The sequence below is a fragment of the Anopheles aquasalis genome, chromosome 3 (genome assembly GCF_943734665.1).
Source record: "Anopheles aquasalis chromosome 3, idAnoAquaMG_Q_19, whole genome shotgun sequence".
Classification (NCBI taxonomy): domain Eukaryota; kingdom Metazoa; phylum Arthropoda; class Insecta; order Diptera; family Culicidae; genus Anopheles; species Anopheles aquasalis.
The window spans coordinates 9,085,315-9,109,383 of NC_064878.1; the positions used below are offsets into that span (position 1 = coordinate 9,085,315).

Here is a 24,069-nt window from a genome sequence, read left to right on the forward strand (position 1 = left end):
AGAGCTCCCGATGACAGCTCGAGCGCACGTAAAGAGCACAAAATATATTCTTGGTGCTGCTGCTGCTGCTACTGAAGTGCTTTTTTCCGCAATGTTTCATATCTCGATCTGGAACGCGCACTTTCTTTTCACCAATTCGAATTGGAACGCGTGCGGAAACGTATTGAAAAATTCACGCAATTTTTCAACCGGCACGCAGCGAGCACGCACTACAGATGGCGTTTAAATATTTTCTACATTTTCTACAACGGTCGCAAATGGAACCAGCGTTGTACCTGCTTCTACTTTGTATGTGCTTTACCAGCATGTGTACCCAGGAATGTGAACTCCATGCCGTTCTCGGGGCCATTGACAGCACCGAGTTGCCGGAGTCTCCGGCAAAAAGGAATACAAATATGACTTGCAAGAGCTCATATTTCTTGTGTTACCGTCCGTGTCGTCCCCCGAACCCAACTCTTACATCCAGCTTCCAGTAACCCAACAGAAGCTGTTGTGCGGTTGGTTGACTGGCTGGCTGGCTGGCCGTGACTTGCTGAACTCCCGGACAGTCGTCGCTTCTTACCGGTGGCTTATAGCGTGTACGGTTCTTTTTTGGGGGGAGACTCACCGCCACGCTACACAGCATCCTCGAGCACCGGTCGAAGGTTGTGCTGAAAGCGACCGGAACCCGTGGAACGTCCTTAATAATGTATGCAGCCAGCCAACTAGAGGAGGGATCGAAAACAGCGATTTCCCTTTCAGCCAGTCACGCGGAGTCAGGGGCGAGACTCGAACCGTGAGCACGGAATCGGTTGAACCATAAACCTCACTTCACCACAACCGGAAACTACCTTTGAATGGATGGCACGCTGGCAGGGGGAGTGGGAGGGATAGCCGTTTCCGGTGAAACTAACCCGTTGTAAGGGCACCAGACAGGGCGAGCAGTCACGTCGTCGTTTCGTCGATCTTTCCCAGGAAAAAGGAATGGCGGGATGGTTCAAAAGTTCACCGAGAGCAACAAATGGTGGACCATCGATTTCCGCCACTAGTAGCCGGTTGATGTGTAGAGTTTTCCGGGAAGTATCTTCATTCTCGGGTGGGGATGTATTCCTCCCCCAAATGTTGACTATGCATCATCCCCATTACCCCTATAGAGCGTTTCCGATATCGTGCGCGTCAGTTTTCGGGAATTCATTCAACTCAGTCACCATCTTCAATTACGGAAATTGGCTGCGAGCGAAAAAAAGGGACAACATTACACCATCCCAGCTTCTAAACTCGAAGCGGGATTGTCATGGTCATCATTTGCATGTCGCTCATCAAACGATATAAATTGGACACTGCAGATCGATTCAGGTCGGATTGGTTTAGGGGGGGTTTTCGATCAACATCAACAGACGCATTCGTAGCGTCAATTCCCATTTGCGCAGAGCAACACCTTCTATTGCGTCGTACGCGGTGTCAAATGAGAGTTTCCCGGGAAAACAAACAAACGGGTCAGGAAAGGGGTGCCAGGACACCAGTGGGAGCAGATGAGCTGTGGCGGTTGGCAATTTCGTGGCATCCAATTTCGACGGAATGGTAATTTCGATTTTGGGACCAACCAACCCACTCGCACCATCGGTAATGAGTCGATGATGCGGGGGGATGACCAAATGACCGGCAATTGCACGCGTGTGGGTTCGATACTCCTATGGGACATCACCATTCCTGTGCCTATTAGGACAGGGATCTGTGCTGCCGTACGTGCCATTATAAAGGCAAATGGGTCTCGGTGGTCCTACTGATGGCCTGGTGGTGATGTGGCCGATAGCAAATGTTTGATGCTGAATGTTGGATAGAAGGCAAACAGGAACAGAAGGTTATACAGATGAGATAGTAGAGTTTTTGAAAAACTGGTTTTTGATGCACGGAGTTTAAACTATGATTAAGTATCTTCCTAAAATTATTTTGAATTTCTGAAACGTGTATCTTTGTCTCACAAATTTGAGATGAACTGAAGGCTATTGGATAAACTATTTTGTTTCATTTTAAATCAATTAAATTTAATCATGAGATACACATGTCGACAAAATGTACTGTCAAGCAACAATGAGCGAATAAATTACTTTCGTTTTATTTGCACACAAGCACGAATTTAACTTCAATGAAAGAACGCGTTGAAAGTTCTTTGCGTTACAATTGCGATCCTGAAATGATAGCTTAGTGGACACTGTCCCCTTTAACGAAAGAGCATTAAAAACATGAAAAGTATTGCTGCTAATTAATAAAAAAAAATCCACCCATTTTAAAATGAAAACCATCCGTTTTCCACCAGCGAAACGCGACCTTTGTCCACTCACGCGCCAATTATCTGCGTCGACTTTTACCGGCGACGATGGACATGCGGCTTATGCTGCCAGGGATATAATCAGGCGAGTCAGCCAATGGCAACCAATCGTTGCGGGGTTTAATTACGATGTTAGCCATTTGCATTCCACACAGACGCCAGTAGCAGCAACCGCACCGGCAGATGGAGAGGATAATACACATACAGTCGAGTGTGCTCGTGGTACAGGTGTGCTGCGACAGGAGCCGCTTGGTGGCCCAGAGTCCGGTCCGAAACCTAATTAAGTTAATCGAAAAGCTCTAATCCACAGCGTCCGGACCCGTCGGTTCCGGTACCAAATCCCCCCGGGTGGCACTTGCACACTCGATAGATCGGACAGGAGGGGCTCTGGCGCTGTGCCAGTCGCTAGCCGCTGTACTCCAGGGGGGGCGAAAGAAAGATAACACCTCCCCCGGGGTCATTCTCTATTAGTATTGGATGCCACTCTCGCACACACCCAGCGAGCACACGTTTCCGGTTGAACGCGACTACTAGCAACCAGCTGCTAGTATCTAATGCTACTTCTGCTACTCCTTGGCGGCCTTTGCGTAATATGCTAATTATGCGCGAAATCGCGCTCCGTGTCCGAATTGTGTCAACCCTATTAAAGCCTTGACAAACACCGGTGGTGGTGGCGGTACCACGCGTTGAGGTTTGAGAGGTCAGCTAATACATACATCCACTCACTCGCCAATTGTCCTTTCGCGTGCTCAAACACCTCGCTAGGGCACTGACACTAATTAGAGCAACCTCTCACCCCTTTCGCATGAGGTTTTTTTTTATTCGTTCTTCGGTTTTGTTTTCATTTCCAGCGCGAAACGCTCTAGATTAAAGTTCGTTAGATAAAATCGATTGATTAAATTCTGTTTTATACTCGTTTCAGTGGTAAGTGATGGCAACGGTGGTAAGTGATGGCAACCTCCGAGGTCCGCAGGCGCTTTAAAGTGAAGTTCAAAAAGAGGATCCTAATGTGTGGATGCAGATCAATAGATTGGTGTAGCGATTTCCAAATTGATTACTAAATCCATGCCCGGCCAATCGCTTTGATGTTCAGTGCTTCGATGCAAGTCTAGCTTTGGCTTTAATGCCAGATAATCATTTTGTTTTGATCTCCAATAAATACCCCAATCCGATGTTCTGCAATTTCCTATTCCACGGGATTTTCATCTTAAAGCGTGCTTCAATGATTCGTTGGGAACACATGTTCCATTAGCTGCAACATTGCAGCATAATAATGTCAGCAGTTTTGGCTTCGACCAACGTACCTCGTTACTTGTAAACATCTCCTCTCGGAACATGAGAAACGGTCCACCACTCGTTCGATGGCAGAAGGAGGGGAAAAAAACAAAATCAGCTTGAGTGTGTAACCAAGGGACTCCAAACCGTCGTATACTGGGAAGGCAGCACCAGCATCAGGCACTGCTTCTCGGAAAACCTATCTCCTTTACCCTAGCAACCAATCGGACCCTTTTTTCCCCACTTTCACATGGCATATTATGTTGTTATGAGGTTGTTGTTGGCGAAAGCATCGATACTTTTGCAAGATATTTTCAATGCCACGGCACCAAGCAGCAAGCAGCAGCCATCCATCAGGATGGATCCTAGGATGTTTGTGAAGCAGGATCATATTCGAAGGACAACTCGTGCACTCTCGAGTGAGCTGAGCGGGTGTGCAGTGTGTCTGAGCTATAAAATCGAACATTCCATGCACAAGCAACAACACAAGCGACATTCGATAACGCTTCCCAAACCCACACAAGGCACACTGCTACTACAAGGTTGCTATCAACGATTACCTCCTACGAGAAAGCACCACTTCTCCACCCCCAGGGCGGGATGGCTTCTTGGTGTCGCAGCAAATTATCGTCAATAAAGTTGGCGCTTTTCCTTGGTGCGCAAACAGCGAACCGAGCGTCTTGGCATTTTCACACGGAGTCTGCTAAAGGTCAACTGGGACTCAAAGATGGCGGAACTAGCGGTATATCGGAGCCGGAATATCGCTCCGGAGATGGGATTGAAGCCGAGCAACCAGCAGCAGCAGCTCCAATCGTATCATTCAAGCACACAGCGAGGTTTAAGGCGTAACAAGAGACATGTTTCTATTCGATAAACCAACATCAAAGAAGAACAAAACCCGTGCTGGTGCAGAGTTGGCAGATAACAATCCCAAATGTTGCGCGACTCGCGAGGGGAACGGGATTTGTGTCGAATCCCCGCTTTTATGACTTCATTTTCCATCTACTCTCGAACGGGGAAACATATCCGACCATCTCCGTTCTCGGTAAACACTTTAAATTCAAATTGCGATCCAGCCTCTCCAGCAATGACGGAGGAATGAAAATAGAAACATTCCTGGCACACTCCGGAACTGCAAGATGTGCGTGTCTTCTAAAAAAATAAAAAAACCGAAAAAAACTTACTTCCGTGGCCCTAAAATAGAACAAACATGTCGAAGCTCTAGTGGTGGAGTGCTTTACATAGCACAGAGTGTGGGATGACGAGGCAGCAGCATATTTTTCTGCGCGCCTCCTCTCCTCAATGTTGCCAAAAAATGGAGGAAAATTCCACCGAAAAAATAATGAAGCCATGGAGTTATGGAAAAGGTGCCGCCACGCACGTGCGTGCGAGCGTTGTCGGAATCTCTCCAGCAACATTCTTTATATTTTCCCGGTACCGCGGGACTGGCTTTTTTTGTCTCTTCCCCTTGAAGTGAGGGAATGAACACCGAAGAAGAATAAAGAGGAAGAAGTAGAAACAATGACACCTCCACCAAGTGTGAAAGCGTACGCGTACAAGGATAGTACTGAGTCTCTGCGTTAGCCGGAGATTTTGCGAAAAAAAAATTGAAAATTCCGCAAAAACCACAAAATCCACCATCCTCGATCCGGTGGCTGCTTGGTGCGAATACCGAAAAAGGGCGCACTTGGGCACGTGCGCGCGCGCTCGCCCCGGTGTGTGCGTACTGTTGTTTGCCAACATAATATTTATAAATAATTAGAATCCCATTACGTATGCGAAATGGGCGGGAAACAGGCGCAAACCGGCGGGTTGGGCGTGCGTGCCCGCACAATGGGGTCAATGGGTGCGACCCAAAAAATGGGCGCTGGCCAGCCCCATTGGCACGACCTATCGCTGGAACGCAAACAAACGCAACCCTTTTTTTCGAGGGGGCTTGCTGGAGGACCGCCGGTCACCGGATCCCGGTGCTATAAATAGGGATCGCGATCGTGGCGCGCTGTTGGCGGCAAGCATCGCGCAATATGCTTTAATGCTTTAATCAGCGAATGGAATCGCCAGTGGATAGTAACGGAGGGGGGGGGGGCTCTAGAGTTTGGATAAATATTTACCTAAATCGACAAACAATGAGCCCACGCGGCACTGTCGTCTCAGCGTTCAGGCGCTGTTGTTGTTGATATACTGAAGCCTCGGATCGGATTTTTGATGATGAAGCCACTTGGGAGCCACTTTCGGCACGACATCCTCAAATTCACACCCAATCAATCAGTCGCACACCTCCCACGATACACTCTCTGCCTTTCTTTCTCTCCCTGCTTCTCTCTCTTTCTCTAATAATCAGCGAATTGTCAAAAACTCAACACGGAAAAGTGATGGATGATGCCGTTGAGTGGAGACTTCAGCCGCAGCAGCAGCAGCAGCAGCAACAGCCGGATCACCCAGAAGTGCGTGAAAAGCGTGCTATTTGTTTTTCCACTCAATTTTCCTCTCGGCAGCACAGTTGGCGATGACACGATTGTGTCCTGTGGAGATGGTAACCACACCAGTCTGTCAGTCAGTCAGTCAGTCCAGTCAGGCCAGTCTGGTCAATGGTTGACTGTTATTTTTTTTTGTTTGTAAAAACATTACCTTCCACTACCCTCCACCAACAACCACCCGCTTGTAGCCCTCCAGCTACATCCGGTATGTGTTGCGGTCGCACACAACATTGCTTCGATATCGATTACCACGGAACATTATCTCTCCACCGTGCGGTGCGGTGTCTGTGTTTGAGAGAGATTGCGAGCAAGCGTCAAAGCGCTTTTTTTTCTCTGGAGAGTGGTTTGGGGGTGGTTTCTGATAGTCAGCCGTCGGGAGGTATGCAGCACCGTACCATCGTTATCACCTCGTTAATAAATGCCACACCCGGCGTCGAATACAAAATTAATCATCGCTCGGGTGGTGCAAAATTGAGTGAAGGATGAGACACATGAGGGTATATGATTGGGTGCATCTTCCCCCAAACTCACTGTTCCAGGCGAAAGCACTCCACTGATAGCCAGAGGTAAGTGACTGCGATGATGTCAATTTGCTCATCGCCTCATTTGGCCGCATGACTAACCGTTGAAGTATTTCCGCTTAAAATATGTGTCTTGTTCATTGCGTGAAGCCATTTACACGCTATTGATCGATAAGGGCGATCAAACAAATGTATGTTTTCCGACAAAGCGCTTCTTACAAACTGCCGTCTTATTTCGATGGAACAAAAAACCAGTGGAATTCACATCAAGAAAGGTGTTGATAAGACGTTCTTGCTTGGCAAAATAAGCGAGCAAAACGAATGGCCACCGGGCATTACTAGCACACGCCGATTCTACTAGCTACTAATTCCAGCATTACGTCACACAAATGTCAGTATTTTAGGTGAAATTATAACAAACCAACAAAAAAAAAACCACCAACCATTGCGTGTCATTTTACCGTTTGCGTTGCGTTTCTTGGGCTCTGTTGTTGTGACACACAGGCACCAAACATCAAACGTACCACAAACAACAAAACAACACCTTAAAACCTCTCGACACGCACCGAGTTGACTGGCGCCGTCTCAAGTTTCCTCTCGAGTCGCGGTCGCACTGTCGCTCTTTCTCTCCGTTATCAGCATGTCAGCGATTGCGTCATCGAGCTGTCACCTTGGGTTCGCGGAAGTGGCCGGAACAAAACGGCACAAAAGCGCGCACCCAGTAGTGGCACACCTTTTGGGCCGTTGGTGCCACGCAACGATTATAGAGGGGTGCCCGGAAACCAACCAGGTGAACCAACCTCTTGGCGAGCCTTGACCATCGTTTGTGCACCGAAACGTGGAAAGAACTTGAATTTAATTAATATTTATTTTCAAAACCCAACCACACAAGAGGTCAGTGCTTCGTCGATGGCGAGAACTCGTTCTCGGCAGGCAGCGGAAAGGCAACGAACGCTGAACACACGAGCTCCATCGCTGCGCTCGCTAAGGGGCCGCTAACCGACACTTTTCCAGCGACGCAACGACGCAAAAAAAAAGATGAAGATGAAAATGGCCAAGAATCGCTGTAAATTACGAGCACGCGAAGAGAGAGACGATCGCAATTGAATTACCACGTATGCTCTCGATGGCGCCATCACTCACTCCGTGTTCTCACTCTCGGCAATCTCGTTGGAACCTCGCATGGAATGGGACTGGCTGGAATTGACGAAGAGAATAGGGATTGGATTGGTGGTTCGCACAATTTGTTGCTAACAACGACCAGCCCGTCCCGGCTCGTTGGAAGACAGATTTGCAAAATGAACGACAACCATAAAAGTGCGTACGTGCGCGAGTACCTCGGCCATGCAAATCCATGCGACCATCATGTCGTGATCGTGAGTAACGCACGCAATGAGCGCTATTTTCGGCCTAAAAGAGGTCTAGTCCTAGCGAGCACGCACGCATCGATGGCGGAAGCTATCAGACTGAGCACAAACTGCAACAACAAACCACCACCAGAGCTAATGTGTGGTCGGCGATCGATGAAGTCATCTGTACCACTGACGGGATCCGATTTGTAATGATCCACGAGCTCCCGGGACCTACGCGCTACCACTTCATTGTGCACCTCTTCTGCTTCCTCTTCTGTCACGTTTTTCGGGGCAAAGAGTGTCTGGCGAGTGTGTGTTTGGAGTGAATAATTAAAAACCTCTCACGCGCACACACCACGGTACAGTACAAGTGAAAGTGGTAACGAGAATGGATGGGTTGAGCCGGGGTTATTTATTGGCCAGTAGCAGCCCGGCAATCCCCCGTTTTGGAAGTGCTGAAAATGGCGCTTTTAAACGTGTAAGCGAGCACCGTTCTGGCGTTTGTATGGTTGCGAAAAAAGGGAGCCAGGGTTTTTGCATAAACATAGCGATAACGTTGCATTATCCGGTTGCCGGCGAATCGTCGGACCCCGGGTTGATGATTCATCGAAAACAAAGGGTGGTCCACGAAGATACACACTTCAGGAATGTAGTGAGCAAAATCTGACGATGGTGGCCTTCGCATGGCAACATTGAAGCATAACAGAGAAAGAGTAAGAGAAAAAACGATGAAAGGATGCTTTTTGGATTAATCATCATTTTCGGACCACACTCTAGACACTTTTGATTTTGTAAATATTTAAACGGAGTTTACAAAACATCTCCCCGGGCGTAAGATAAACGGGATCTTGGCTACGTCTTGACATTCAATTAATCTTTAAAATATTTTCTCAGAACTTGGCAGTACTTACTGTGTCGCCTGTTTGCGCGATTAGAGTGTTCCAAACGATTTGAATTCATACCAACGACTCTAGTCAACAAAATTCGTCCTAGCCGGGCAAGATGTTGTCGCTTTAACGATCGCTGGCATTTGCGTGATTTTTCTTGCTAGCTCTGGCCATTTTGTGCATTTTCAAACAACATACGTGCTGACCTTCTCTGGCGATACGAATGCTTCCCCAGCTTCAGCAAAGGCGTGTCACTGCGAAACGCTGAATAATTAATTATGGAACAACAGCTTTGCCAGCAGCTTTGTAGCGTTTAGCTTTCTATCCAGCAGCAGCAGCACCAGCAGCGATTCAAGCAACAGCAGAATAAGCAAATGGATCAGCAGAACCATCTAGGCGGGGTGGAATGGTGTTTGCGTTACAGGCACAAAACGTGATCCTTAATCGTCCTAACAGGTCCTCTTTTTTACTGGGCGTGTTGCTCCTGCCACTGACTGCTGCCAAGCATAAAGAATAGTTTTTTGTCGCTCGCTCTAAAAATGTGTGGCGTGAGCGTTTGGCGCGAGATTGGCTTAATTACTTCATCCTGCTTCACTGGCAGCTGTTGCTGTTGGTCGCCGTTGTTTGCGACAAATTCAAAGATTAAAAGGAACTTTTTTCTGCGAAAATATGTTCAGCTGACGGGGAATAGTGGGCGCCACCGACGACCGACGAGCCAAACGGGGTAATGGCTGCTGTTTCACACTTTTGTCCAACCAGACCAGACCGGAGGCGCAATCGGAAAGGATTTAATTAATTTATCAAGCACGAATCGGAAGCCACCATCATCAGCAGCAGCAGCAACAAACTTCATTTGCACATTGGGCATCATAAAGTGGGGAATTTATGCCACAGATTACAACCACAAAACAACGCCGATGTCGCGATTTGCAGTTGGAAGTTCGATTAAAGTCATAAAATTCGCGTCGAGCCAATAAAGAAAGAAAGCAGCGACGAATTTAATTAGCCCGATTGTGGTGTGGTTCCCCCCCTCCCTCCAAAGAGAGAGGGAGAGAGAAGGACTAGGTTGTGGCCACACTGGGCTCTCTCGTTGACCCGGTTCCCATCGATAAATAATGCCACCGGACGGGTGCTGCGAGACATTTCGCAATCGAGTGCGAGTGGCCACTTGAAACATAAGTGGCCATCCTGGCCCGTTTACCTTGCATTAATCATTGCAAACGTGCATGGGTTGCAGCATATGGGCAGCCATTACACTCTCCTTAGTACAAGAGTACATTTTTGACATGTCTTACTAAATTTGACGCTAGCGACGTAATTTTTAAAAAATCTACCTCAAAAATTGATCAAATATTCGTCAGAAGTGTGTGCAAAGTTGCAGTAATATGACATTTACAAGAAAATATTAAAGGTGGACTGCTCGCTTACCAAAACTACTCAAAAATAAGCCTTTTTTGACCAGAATTAACCTTAACCACCTTAATGCATTGTACCTTCACTGTTTATCGGTTGGCAGTCTCTGCGTTCGTTTACTGTTCGCTGGAGAGATAACAAACACAACCATCGCGACCATGGTTGCCATTACACACTCTCCTTGAGCATGGGAACGAGATGAAGTAGGTCGACGTCGTGCAAGCGCAAACAAAAATTTAAAAAAAAATCTCGCAAACCAGCGCCTTGAAAACTCGAAAAGCGCGCGCCGATAATCGGAGTGAATTACACGGGCACCATCCCCCTTTCCTCCTCGTATTTGGGTGTCGCGCCAGCAAAACGAGAGTAAATAAAGTTCCAAGATAAAATTGCTTTCGATTCGATGCAATCAGAACAGGAGGGGCCACTCTGTTGGTCCACCGTCGGTCTTGAGCTGGCTGCTGGTCTCCGACCGTATGTACCGACCACCGGCTAGACGCCAATCTGATCACGGAGTGGGCCCCAAATGCGTCGTCGTCGTCGCCGTCCTGTTTGCTCTTTCGCTAAAGAGTGTTCCGCGGAACGTCTGGCATGGCAGAAAGCTGCCCGGGGAATGGCAATGAATAATGAAAAACAAACTTTCAAAGTAGCTTCACCGACCGGCCGGATGATCATTGGGATACTGATTGAACCATAAAAGCGAGAAAAATCGAAAACCAACCCAACGGATGTCGTAATCGAGTGCCAGGGGAAGGTGACGGTAGACGCCATTTTCTTCGACGGTTTTGATAAAATCATTAACTAGCGAGCAGCATTAAAGACGTCGGCAACTTGGACGAAAAGTCGAAATGGCAGTTTTGACTTCAAAATGAAATTCCATCCCAGTGCCTAGCGCGGTGCTGCTGCTGCTGCTGCTGCATCATCAATCCTGCGGAGCCTTCCGGACGATAATCAATAATGTAGTCGAGAAAGAGGAGCATACCTTCCTGGCAACGATGAGGTAACAGAGTGTGTTTGGTGTCTGATGCCCGCCCGCTCGTCCGTGTTGCGTTCGCGGTTCACTACCAGTGGATGCAATTTAAATTTGATAATACATGCAAATGAGGTGCCCCTCCCACCTACCAGGCCACAGTCAGCGAGCGCGGCCGAGGATCGTTCTCATTCGCGAGCACCGGGGACTGTCCTTACTTTTGGCATCGATTGCAACGTGGTGATGCTTCATTCCGTGTAACCAGAGCAGCCACGATGTCATGCTCGCCAGCCTGCTAGCCAGGAAGCAAAGTGGAAGGAAAGCACACACATGCACACGTACAGATGATTGCACAACCGACCATCGGAGTCGAACGATCCTGCCATCCAGGGTGTTTCCTCGGTGCTCCAGTCGGGTCGTAAGTGGAAACAATCCGCGTTACATCGCTTCGTATCATGCATCGTGCAGTGCATCACATCGCAGATAAAGTGTTGTTGTGTCCAGCACCCTCCCTTCCCTCCTGGTTTCCCCACGAAATCCCCAATAAAAGACCCACTAGAGAGAGAGAGCATTTGCAGCGTGGGACGCGAGCAGAAAGTAAATTCAATTGAGTAAACAAATCCACTTCGGCCAAGGGATGCACAATTGCAGCGCATGATACAGATGGTGTATCCATGTGTGTCCGTCCAAGGGGCTTGCTATTTGAAGAACAATTTTCGGACATCGTTAGGGAGGAGATAAAAGATTTGAAATAAATTGCACCAATTGCATTGCCTCGCTACGCATTTGGACAATTTAGAACATTATTGATCCGCGAAAAAAGCGATTGTTTCGTTGCTGTAGGAACGGACTCAACGATTCAATCACCCAGATGCTTCATGATCGGATCAGTTGGAGTTGGAATTTGGAATGATTGTTACCGCTCGACCACCACCACCACCGCAAATTCCTATTCCCAGCATCGTGCGCGAGATCGCACCACAAATGCTCTAGTTCTAGCTCGTGGAACCGTTCCATTCCGTTCGCGCGTACTTGACCGTAAACAATTGATTTCCGGTGGTTTGCACCCCGCCGTTTGCTGTGCGAGTAACCAGATCTGATCGGTGCGCTAGCTAGAGCGCTAGAGGTGACCATGATACGGATACGGCGTACTAGTGGTGCGATTTTTGGTGGAAAACGAAACGGTTTTCCCCTTTACTGGAGCGGTATAGAGCGGTTTTGTGAGCATAATTATGTGCATCATAAAATAGGAAGCATTTACCGGGGAAGCATTCACCGGAAGCTGCACGGAATTGGTTTCATACCCGACCTGAGCTCAGATGAGGGGCATGGAAACTATCGGAAAACGCTGTCAGTGAGTGGTTGTTTTTGCGGAAAATCAAAGGCAAATTATTGGACAATAATAAGCAATGAACGACGCGTTGTAACACGCGTTGAAAGCGAATTTATTGGTTCGTTCGGGCCTTTTCAGTACAATCGCTTTGACGCCATGAGTTTGTCGAGAGACTGTACGGTGTACTTCCGCAGTGTAAAGGCCGTTGCATGGTACTGGCTGGCCGATGCAAATGCTACGTGATTCATAATTTATATGCTCGACGTGCCAGTGGCCGACCACACACGACGACGTTGCAATGGTGGCGTCACTGGGTGGCCAGCAGAGGCGAGGCGATGGAATGAATAATTTCTGGTAGAAGCCCGAGTGGCGATAATTCCATAACTGATTTACAGCCAACGATTAGGATGGTCGTTAGGCATTGATTAGCTACCGGGAATCGCGGAACTCCTTAGATTACATTCCGAGCCAATCGGATCGGTCCATTCCGGCCACGGTTTAATTGGCTGTAGAGATGAGGCGAGTTAGTTGCGCCGTTGCGTCAGCACAAAAATCGCTCCAGTGGTTTTGTGATGGAGAAAAGGGCTTCTTGGAATTGCTAAGGGTAGTGGTTGAGTGGTTTAGAATCTGGAGGGCGTCGTGCTAGGTTTGCGAAATCGCTAGCATTGGCTAGATCAACAGTGAATGTTCAACAGAGTTGTTCTTGAAGATTTTCCGCGAAGTTCCATCAGTTGTTCGGATGGAATAGTTAATGGACATCTAAGCTACAGGAATCTTGAACCAAAGTACCATCCTTAGCAGTTTTGATGTTCTAAAAGTCTTTTGAATGTAGAAAAGTATTCAAAATTCACTTAGGAATACTCCCAGATTTGGAATTCTGCAGAGCCACGGTTAGAGACAGTGCCCTTATAAAACAAAATCAATTTCTATTTTCTGATAATTTGCTCTGTACGTTCTTCAAACGTCAGTTGCAACTGAGAATAAAACAGCAGTCATCTCGCCGCAACCAGACATTGGATTCGATAAAAGAAAGGGAATAGTGTCTGCATTTTTACGTAGATGCGTCGTGTGCTCGCTTTTGTTTTGTGATTTCCGGACTCCAAATGGCTCACGCTTTGGCTAGAACATTCGTGGCACAAGACGGGCATCTTCCATTTCTCGAGTGCCCAAGAAAGTGCACACGAAGCAACTTTGAGCAATTACAGCTACGCGATCACGATTCAACAAGCACCCGGGCAGCCGTAAAGTGAGAAATGGTGCGTGAAACTCCGAAAAGCAACCAACCAGCGCACAGCAAACCACCGAAAATCATTGCCCCATAATGATAACGCTAATAACGATTTTCAAAACTTTATGTGTGAGCGAGAGCATTTTATTATTGCCACTAATCTTGCGGAACAGACCACCGGACCACCGGAGAGGAAGAGGAGCACAAAAAAAGAAAAAAAATAGAAGAAATAGAAACACCAGCCAGCTAGGCTGCTGTTGGGAACAGCATAAACGGTCTTCTAGGCCGCGGCGAGCAGCAACACCACCGACAGGAGGAGTGAGCACCAGATAACGACATAACTTTTTTGTTGAATGCCGCTCCCTGCCCGTGGCATGCGTGTTCTTTCCCATGCCCCCCTCCCCTGGTTGTTGGTGAGGGAACCGTTTGGTGTTTTATCTATTTTCCAAAACGACGCGCACCAAAACACACACAACATAAAACCTGTCCGACAGCAATATTTTCGCTCGTCAGTTCGCCTTTCTTTCTTTTTTTTCTAGTCATTTCGCTTCGCAGGATTTTTATGTGGCAAGGCCGTGAATTCGAGGTTCGAGATTTTTGTTTTCGCTCCTCATCTTTTTCTTTTTCTTCCTCTTCCAGCAGGTCCTGACAGTCGGGCAGCAGCAGCACCGGCTTCTGATGGTTTGAAAATTGATATCGCGTTGATGCTCGCGTCAGCAGCAGTTCACGTCATATCCGTACGATGCGTCCTGGCACCGATTGCGGATCGCCCCGGTGTATCGGACGGCTTCTTCCCTCTTCGGGACAAATCTCTCCTAGTCCCTTTCCCCCCACCAACGCATGCTACAAACCAATTACCGAAGGATTTGTTTCGAGCCAACTTTTGAACTGAACGGACATTGTCGGCGTCTAGACAAGCCCACGTGCCAGGGCCCCTCAGGGCGAGTCAGGCGAGGGATACGGCAGTTCTCTTCGTGGTTTATGGTCCAGCGTGTCCTTCGCAGCCATTCGAACCCAGAATTGCCAATTTGCTCCACTACACAATTTGTAACAGTGAGTTTTCTTCCGTCCAAAAAGCGCCAGATCGAGGGAAAGAGAGCGGGAATCGTTGAATCGGAAAACAACAAGCTCGCGCTTAGATCGATAAAACATCCTGACCAATGGAGCGCAACGCAACGGTAAACTCGGGGTGGGCGAAAAGCGAGAAAAACAAACCAACATCAAACCACCACCCAGAGATATCACGTGGTGGCGGTACCGTACGTGGTGGTGGAGAAGGTGAGCGACGATCCGGTGATAAAACTTTAACGGACCATTTTTCGGGAGCAAACAGAAGAGGGAAGCCGTGCAAAACCGAACCACTTCCCAGGGGATGAAACAGGGAACAACGTGATACAGGAATGCAGCTGCCAAGCGGTTCAGAATCATGCTGCATACTGCAACAAGCATAAGCCAAGGGGTTGCGCCACGGTTGACAGCATAATATTTTGAGTCAATTTTATCTGCCAGCCCGAGAAGCGGAGAGAGGAGCAACGAAACATGCATGAAGCCAATCTGCTCTGCGCCCTCCGATACACTCCGTTCCGATAGTTTCGTGATGCGCTGGAATGCCAGCAGGGGCAGCATCCGTCGCATCTTTTGGTCGCATTTTTCGAAAATTGTCACCTGAACCGCTTGCTTCCGTTTCGTGTGAGCTGTCTGTTTGGCACCGAAAAGCAACAGCATAAAGAAAAAAAAACGGACAACGAATCCGGAAACATCCGGCAGGGGATTTGGATTCGGATTTCGATTCGATCCGGTGGCGATCCGGTGCCGATTGCCCTCAGGTCACGCTAAATAATCAATCGTGCAGCAAGCAGGCGAGCAGGAGACGGGTTTTCATTCCAATTTTCACGCTCTCGGCATGGCATGTCGATGCAGAATGCGTCGACAATATCCATATTTTACAATCGCTAACCGGAGCACTCGGAGCGGTTCTGTTCCCCGGGGCCACGCCACTTTTGACACCCAAAGCGAACGAGAACGCGAACGTGAACGCGAACGTTCTCCACTATGCTGGACACTTATTATCCAATTACGACACATTAGCCACTAACCGAAGCTACAGACGAGGCGCCTTTCTGCTTCGAAAATCTTCGTAGAGATGTTTGGCAGCGTTTCAACGGCATGGCCACAGTGTACAAGCAGCAGGTCAAGCCAATAAACCGCAATTAACACCCTCCGTCTGGAGCTGCGTTACAGGCGCCGAGAGTCAAGAGAGAATACGGACACGAAACCGATGTTCTCCTGGATGGTCTGGATAGTCCCGGGGCGAAGTTTTGTGAATCGCGCGTATAGAATGACCTCTTTTCATTCGAATTCTCAAGAATTTTTAGAGGGGCTGAGAGAAATCACAAAAGCGCGAATGCGTCTAATGAGTCAAAAAAGGAGGGAAATTATGGCAAAGAACACGAACGAATCGGTTCCAATTAACGCTGGAACGGTCTGGTAATTTGCAAAGCGAGATAACGTGAGTAGCGCAACCCTCCGTCTAGACCGGACAGAAGTGTCCACCGAATGTCAACGAAGGCGATCATTTGGTGGGGTGTTAAAAATGACACCAAATACGCCGGCATCAGATTGGATCGCATGGCAAATTTGTGAATTCTTTTAGTTATTCCGCCGCCAAATTATCGTCTCGATGTGTTGCCTTAGGGTTGATGCTTTAATTTCAAGACTCACTCGCGGTGAACAATCGAAATGTACATTTCGAAGCCATTAGTGACTTCAAATTGAGCTACTGGTGTGATGGTGATTTCAACGGGAACAGCTAACTGGAGGCCCCTGCAAGCACTGCACTGACTGCTTGGCTTCTCGTTATGCGAATCGCTTTAAAGCCCCATTAGGAACATTTGTACATTTGCATCGGACCCTGCACCCACCCCTTCTCCCAAAAGGCAAAAAGTTTGTTTCTTAACCGATTGTAGGTGCTAAATATTTAAACGATCCGCATAGTGCCGAGAGAAACACGGGAAGAAGGCAACTTTGCCGACTCCTTCACCAACTTCTCGGCCAACGTCCAACGGGGAGATGTGGTATTTTTCGAGTGCCGGAAGGGAGATGAAAGTTTTCCCCAAGTCCCCCTTCCCATTCAAATCGAACAAGATGCGGCTAAAGTCGAGAGTTGTTGTTAGTTTTCGGACGCTTGGCTCAGCGGAAACTACGGAAACCCAATTTCCCTCGGACCCACGACGCCACTTTTCTGACTCCCTTCCTCGGTATTTGTCCAGCTGCAGCTGCTGTAGTGCTGTAGTGGGACTTTGGCTCTATGTGTTTTCGGTTTCACGCTTCACCTGGCCCTTTCCTTCGATGCTCCCTAAACGATTCCTCCAGGTCAGAGAGAGAGAGAGAGAGGGAGAAGTCTTGTCGATAGTCAAGACCCCGAGGCCGTACGACCGTCGCTTCCCTTATCTCAACAGCAACAGCACGGCTCGACGTCGACACGGCCACGGCCACGGCATGGTGGTGAAGGCGTAAAAATGTCTTCGATTGTCTAAAGTGTACTTTATGCTTCACCGCAGTGTACGCCGCAGGCTTGTATTGGTTTCCGGTTTCCCCGGATCGGTTCTTTCCTCTTTTCGAGAGGCAATTCCACCAAGAAGTCATCGAGTATTGCGTATTGCGATACAGACAGTGAGGGTAGAGTGTCTCTGGTATAGTGTTTATACATTAAAGTTGCAACGTTTTGCTGCATTTGCTGCAGAGTGCCCAGCACTTTAGGTCAGCCCTGGAATAACGTCAATAAACTGGAAATGATGGCCCACGCAGGCTCGCTGGGGCCAGAAGTCTGCTTGTTATGCTGCTCTCAACAAACTGTGTATCTCGAAGTGAAATAGCAAGAAACACTTCGCGACAAAGTGAAGAAGCCGCTCTTCTACATCAGCGGAATGGACGATGGAGAAGACCACAAAATGCCTCTTCAACAATCACCGCACTGTCGATGCCTCATCGACGTAAAACATAAAGCACAAGCAACAGTAGCAGCAGCAGCAGCAGTAACAACTCTCAATAAAGCAGCTGAACCTCACTGACCTCAGGCCATGACCATGGCCACAGCAGTACCATCCGTTTCGGTTAGCAAGTCTCGTTCTCGCTGTCTCTCTCTATTTACATATCGCGTCGATAATGGACTGCCAGTAGCAGCAGCAGCAGCAGCAGCAGAAGAAGCAGCAGAAGCAACCGACAGACCGGTATGTTTGCATTTCATTAGGTGTTGACTTTTTTATTAGACAACAGCGAGTCGGTCATCGCAATAACGACCACCGAAGGGACGTTTCCCGGTCAGAATGGTCTACTGCCTATCGAGTTCCCAGGGTCGGGCTGTGTATGTGTTTCTGGTGCTTCTGGTGGGTGGTTCACCTGGTTCGTGTGTCCCACAACCAACGCGCTCGCTCGCTCGCTAATATCCTTTCCACAACAGGAAAAGAGCCTCCCGGGAGTGTTATGCAATGACGTTGTGCTGGCCGATCGATCCGGTAAATGCTCCGGTATGCACGAGGCAGATACTAAGCTCTTGCCGTTTTTCCCCTGCATTTTGCCTCCCCAGCACATGGCCAGGAATCACGACTCACGGGTTCGCCCACTGTTGACCAACGACGGCGGCGACGACGACGACGGCAATGACGCCATGTAACGCGCTGATTTTTGCTTTCGCTGCACTCCAGTCCATGTGTTTGCGTGTGGGGAGTAGCAGCTGGCCATCGATCGGTTAGCAGTACCACGATGCAACCAATAAAATTGTTGCAATCGATCAACGTAGGAACATATTAAAGGGGGTGTTGGGTGGCGTAGAAGCGGCTCTATCGACGGTAGCGGGGTTTTAGAGTGGTTGTGAAAGGTGTTTTTAATCGTTCATCGATTGACCGTAGACTGAGAAGACTTCCTTCTCCGAGCAAATGATTAGAGCACGGTGTGCTGTGTGATTAAAATTACACATTTTATGGTCCACCAGAGCAGACAGTGACCTCCATGTAAATATGTGGCATTTGGTTGGGAATGTACTCATCGAGGAAGTGGCATCTAAAGAGAGAGGGGTGTTCAAGGATTCACTTAACACACAACGCACTTCATCATCGGGGTTCTAATCTTAGTCCAGATATATGTTAAGACAGCAGCTACCGTCTTAATGTTTAATGAGAAGACAGAGTGAGAGAGAGACAGAGAGAGAGAGAGTTTATGGCCGCCATCATTTGTGATCTATTGTCGCCCTTGATCGACTACCATTTGCTCTCGAACAGAGCAACAGCAGGAGCAGCACCAGCAGCAGATTCTGCGGTTTTGACAAGTGATTGCGTGAGTCACGATTGTGTTCGCCCAAGTGGAACACGCCTCTTTACGCCGCTTTGCCTTAGGCTGCCGGTCGCTAACGTCTTCTGACACTGACAGACAGCAGATATTAATTATGGCACGGGTCCATTCGCAGTTTATCATAAACGCCCTCCTCATGGACGCCCTTGTCGAGGGTGGTGGTGAGTGCATCCATTATGCAGATGAGATGCAGCATCCGGAACGTGTTTATTTCTGGTCGGAGGAGGTGGAGATGTTAAAGTAATTTAATCCGAGGTCACTCTCCCTGTGTTCGTTCACTGGAGCTGACTTTTCGGCCGAAAATCCGACCGGAGGAGAACAAAGAGAGTTCGCGGTGGCCGTCAATGGTGGTGCATGGTATCGAGCTTCGTAGTCGCCCGCGGGAGCCGTCCATTCAATTGAACATTGAACCAAAATCAACCGCAACCACGTGCGTTGGTGAGGTCCGAGACTCGGGAATGAATATTGTTCTCGATCCACGGTCGATGCCATTGTGGTGGTTCCGTCTCTCGACGGTTTCAATCCCATTCCAAACATGAGCCGCGAGCCATTCGCGAGCATACATTTTGCGCAACAACAAACGTCCAGCGGAGCTCATGTTGGGCCTTTTTTGGTTCGTAGCATTCGCTTCAACCCCCCCCCCCCCCCCCCAAATAAAAAGGAACTTTCTGTGAAAATCGCAACCAGGCACGAGGGTGCCGAGTGAAAACATTTACAAATGCAATTGAGTGTGCATTATTGGCCCGCGGCGGGCGGATTGGCTTTTATTTTATTGACGGAATCGAACGGATCCGGACGAAATGTCCGGAATTTCCCTTTTGGGACTGGGGTGGATTCGGTAATTGTGAGGAAAATTATTTCATTCCACCGGAGACTGGAGCGCAAACCAGTCCCTAGGGTGTCAGTCGGTTTGGCATGGATTGTTCGATTTGACAAGGACATGCCATGCCATGGCAGGCAGGCAGCAGCAGCAGCAGCAGAAGCAAGCATTCCGGTGCTGCATTCCCGTGACGCACTGCAGTAAAAGTGTTGGAGTTTTTTGGGGCAAAATAATTTTCACATTTTCATTTCAATACAACAAAGAGGTAGCGAGAGTTGCAAATAATTTCGTAGGATTGAATTGGACTTTGGGGTTCTCTTACCTTATTATGTTTTTCCGTGGCGCCGAATTTATGATATTTCACTGGAGCTCCTCTTCCTTGATGCTACGATGCTCTACGATCTCGATCAGCTGATGCAGCAGGACGAGCTACACTTCTGGGAAACCTTTTTCCACCTCCAAGCTATTTATGCTCTCTCAACTTTCAACTTCAATTTTCTTTCAAAAACACTTTGCGATCTCAAACACACCGAGATGGGATTCACTTTGAGAGCAAGGGCTTCAAGCCATCAGCAGCTTCTGGCGCAAAATAGCTCCAACCCGAAATTCCATTCAGGACAACCACCTCTTTGCAAACTTTTCCGACAAAACAAACAAAGAAACAAACACTCTAGCACTCTGCTGCTAAACACTACATTCGCGTACCGGCTCGCTTTTCACCATATAATTCACCAACAATTTTCCGAAGCACCAAACAAAACAACAATCACCATTAAACTGAACCAGGTGTCGAATAAAGGACACCTCTAAAGCTGAAGAGAAAAAAAGGTGTTGAAGGGTAGATGTGAATAAAATGCACGAAAACTGGCGTACGAAAACGAAAAGTAAACTGAATGAACTGTTAATTTTGACGAGCAATGTTGAAGGAACAGTCACAGTGACGTCGTTCGTCCTCGAGACAGGCAGTAAGAGGACTTTATTGTTTATCCTTCTTCGCAAGTATTTCCCCAAATATTTAAAGGATAGCGATCAGGGATCAGGGATTTGATCTTATGCTGGCACCACCAAACCACGCTCCCTCTATCACGAGCCCCCCTCGCTGGTATTTGAAAAATTAAAAATAATTAAAACCCCGAAACGCCGGCCACCTAGACGCGCGTCAATTAGGTTCGAGGTGGATCGATTGGCCGAACAATTTATCCTTCGCCAAGCGATCCTACGCAAAAGGTTCAAACCTAAACCTGAACCCGGACCTTTCTCTCCCCGGCGGGTGGGGGCTCTTGGTATTGCACAAGAATTCCTCACAAAAGGACGGGCACGGGTAGAGGGTTTGGAATGTTTGTCCCTGTTTCATGGCTCAACAATCCACGCGACGGAAATCGATATTTTCGCAACCAGCTGGATGGAAGCCGAGGCGGGTTGCCAAGGTGCGTCCGCTCGTTGCTCTGCTCGGCTGCTTGCTGCTCGATCAATTCTGCTCAATCTAATCCAGAGCAAGGGGTGGGGTCGGTCGGTCAACAAAGGGCTCGTAAACCGGTTGTTTGCCTTGGTAATTTGCTTTAAATTTTCGCCATTTTCTTTCGTGATATTTCATATCCTTTTTTCGGTCATTTGCAGTTAATCTTTGATTCCAGAAAGAAGTTAATGCCTTTTCCGACTGTCAACACATTTCAGGGCAGCATAACACCAAACATACAGAGCACAGAATGGAGCGCATATTTTTGGCCCCAAATGGTTCCTTGGATGGTGGCATATAGTTGAGCAAAACAAGCACGGTGCGGTGAGGTACACAGTAGGCTAGCTCCAAACGCCGGCTCCAACGCACAAACACACTCACAAGCCCGACGCAAACACGACCATTTGGGGCCCACTTTCTGCATGACTTTGATGACGCATCCCCACCGTTCACCAACCGCATCGCATCGTAGGCTCAGTGACCCACAGCCACATACAAACACAAACACGAACGGGGGAGGCTCTCGCACACGTTCAAGCGTGGGCACGCACTGGCGCTAGGCACATGGTGGTGGCGCCCTCACCTTCACGCTGCGCCCTGGTAGTCGTTCTTCCATTCCATCATTGATCGAACTCCACCATCATCATCATCGTTGATCGCTATCGGTTGGTTGCCTTTCACAACATATACCAGTACACTCCTTTGCTCCGGTACCACACACCAATGCGAACACGAGATAAGAAGACAGCGGAACAGAAACATCAACGCAAACACATCCCCGGTGCCGGGTAGTACCTTCTTTGCTTTGCTGCACAGAACGCAGAACACTCCCGGGGACAACTCCTCTTCTTCACCTTGGTTGTGTTCGGTGCGTTGCGTTTTGAAGCGGCTTCCACTGACAGCAAATGAAGACAGTAGCACAAGACACACGCGCGCGCGTTCGATTACGGATTGCGTGGATTGCAGCGGACACACGAAAACACGACACGGCGTAGTCTCCGGACCCGGTACCGACCGTTCTGAAAGCACGCGGCGAACTGGCGAGTTTAGCCGGTGGGGGGAACCGTTCAGCCCACCAGCAGTTCGTTCGAAAGAACAGCAGACACGCACACACCCGAACTAAAGCGTTCCAGTTTCCACGAACGTTTCAGCACAAACACTCTCGCAGCTGCTCGCTCTCTCTCAGTTTGTGTCATCTCACTGTTTCGGAGAATTATCTCTTCGAATTAGAGGAGAGCAGCAGAGAGCGAGAGCGAGCATCGTTGGTTTGTTTATGTGGCGATGCACGCGAGAGGCGCCTCCATGATTCGTGTTTTGTGAGCAGACGGAACCACCGCGACTGTGTGCAATTCTTTTTCGGTGGCTCCTTTCGGGGGCAATGTGGATGTTTCATTATCATCGTATCGCACCACGGGCACTGGCATGGAATCATTAACTGGCGGCAAAACTCATTTTGACAGATCGCGCGCCCCTGGGCGCCTCCATTCTTGTGTGTTGTGTGTGGATTTTTTTTTGCGGGAAGTTTTTATGATTTTGACCACTTTAAATCGATCGATTTGATGGCCTTTGATCTCGCAGATTCATTCATCGATCATCAATCGATCGATAGTTCGTTGAAGAGCAGGGATTCTTTTGAAGCATCACGGGAATCGGCGAACCGGAATGCAACTAATGAACGTATTCGTGTCGAGTGGGACATCTGGGAATCGAGTCGAGGAACCAATTAGAATGTCGTTACTGGGAGCACCACGAGGATGTAACAGGAAACGAGCTCGATTGAAGCATTGTACCATGTTGATGGCTTTATGAATCGCTCTACTTCCCACAAATAAAAGTTAATTACGGGATGAGTATGAAATATTCAATTAAAAAAGGGATTTTCCCTTCGACCTTTGCTGTGTTGAATGCCAAGAATGTTCATTTTATGCAGATAGATAATGATTTTTCAATAAAGGTAATCTGATCTGAAGCGTTGAAATAAAATTTTAATATTTTGGCCCAAGTTAACTAATCTAATCGCAAGATCAGAGCAGAGAACAGTTCCTGTTAATGCGTTGCGTCGTGATTGATATCCAACAGATGGTCCTAGCCGCCCACTTGAACAGTTTAATCATCTACAGACCCCTGAACAGAAACTCTGAAAAAGAGCCTAGGCCTCGGTTCGTTTGAGTGAAAACTGGTCGCACACGAACTTGGCACAATCAATAACACGCCAGACACGGAGACAATGCATCCTTACGGGGCGCAGGGTCCCAAGTGAGTGTTTCGTTATCATCGCATTAAGATGCGAAAGTCACGTAATCAGGCTCTGTAAAATTACGAACGTGATCAAACCCTGAACCACCCCGCGGGGTTTCCTCATCCTTTCCGTCCCAGGACTCGTCGAGGATATCGCAAATAAAACACCGTTACGCACGTTAGTGTTAGGTTCGTAAAAGGGTTCACAGTGGAAACCCCTTTTGGTTGGCCAATCGCCAGCCCCTGTAATGGTCACCCATCGATGTAATCGAGACCATTACAACCCTTTCTCTTCGGGTTGGAAAAACTCCAGCATGAGTTTCCTTGGCCGTCCTGCCCCTTTCGGCCTGCTGGTGTGCTGTCGGTACAGGACTTTGCTATGCATCGTCAGTTGGGCCCGATGGTCGTCGAATGATAAGCAACAACGGCAGGACGGCAATCGTGTACG

General features: G+C 48.3%; 1 protein-coding gene across 1 annotated transcript in view; it reads right to left on the reverse strand.

Moving 5' to 3' along the window:
- Nucleotides 1-22,386, reverse strand: part of LOC126578251 (fat-like cadherin-related tumor suppressor homolog) — a 197,866-nt gene extending 175,480 nt beyond the window's left edge. The window contains 2 exon segments of the mRNA XM_050240621.1: nt 20,250-20,739; nt 22,179-22,386. The gene's annotated coding sequence lies outside the window, so the exon portion shown is untranslated.
- Between the last annotated feature and the right edge of the window lie 1,683 nt (nt 22,387-24,069).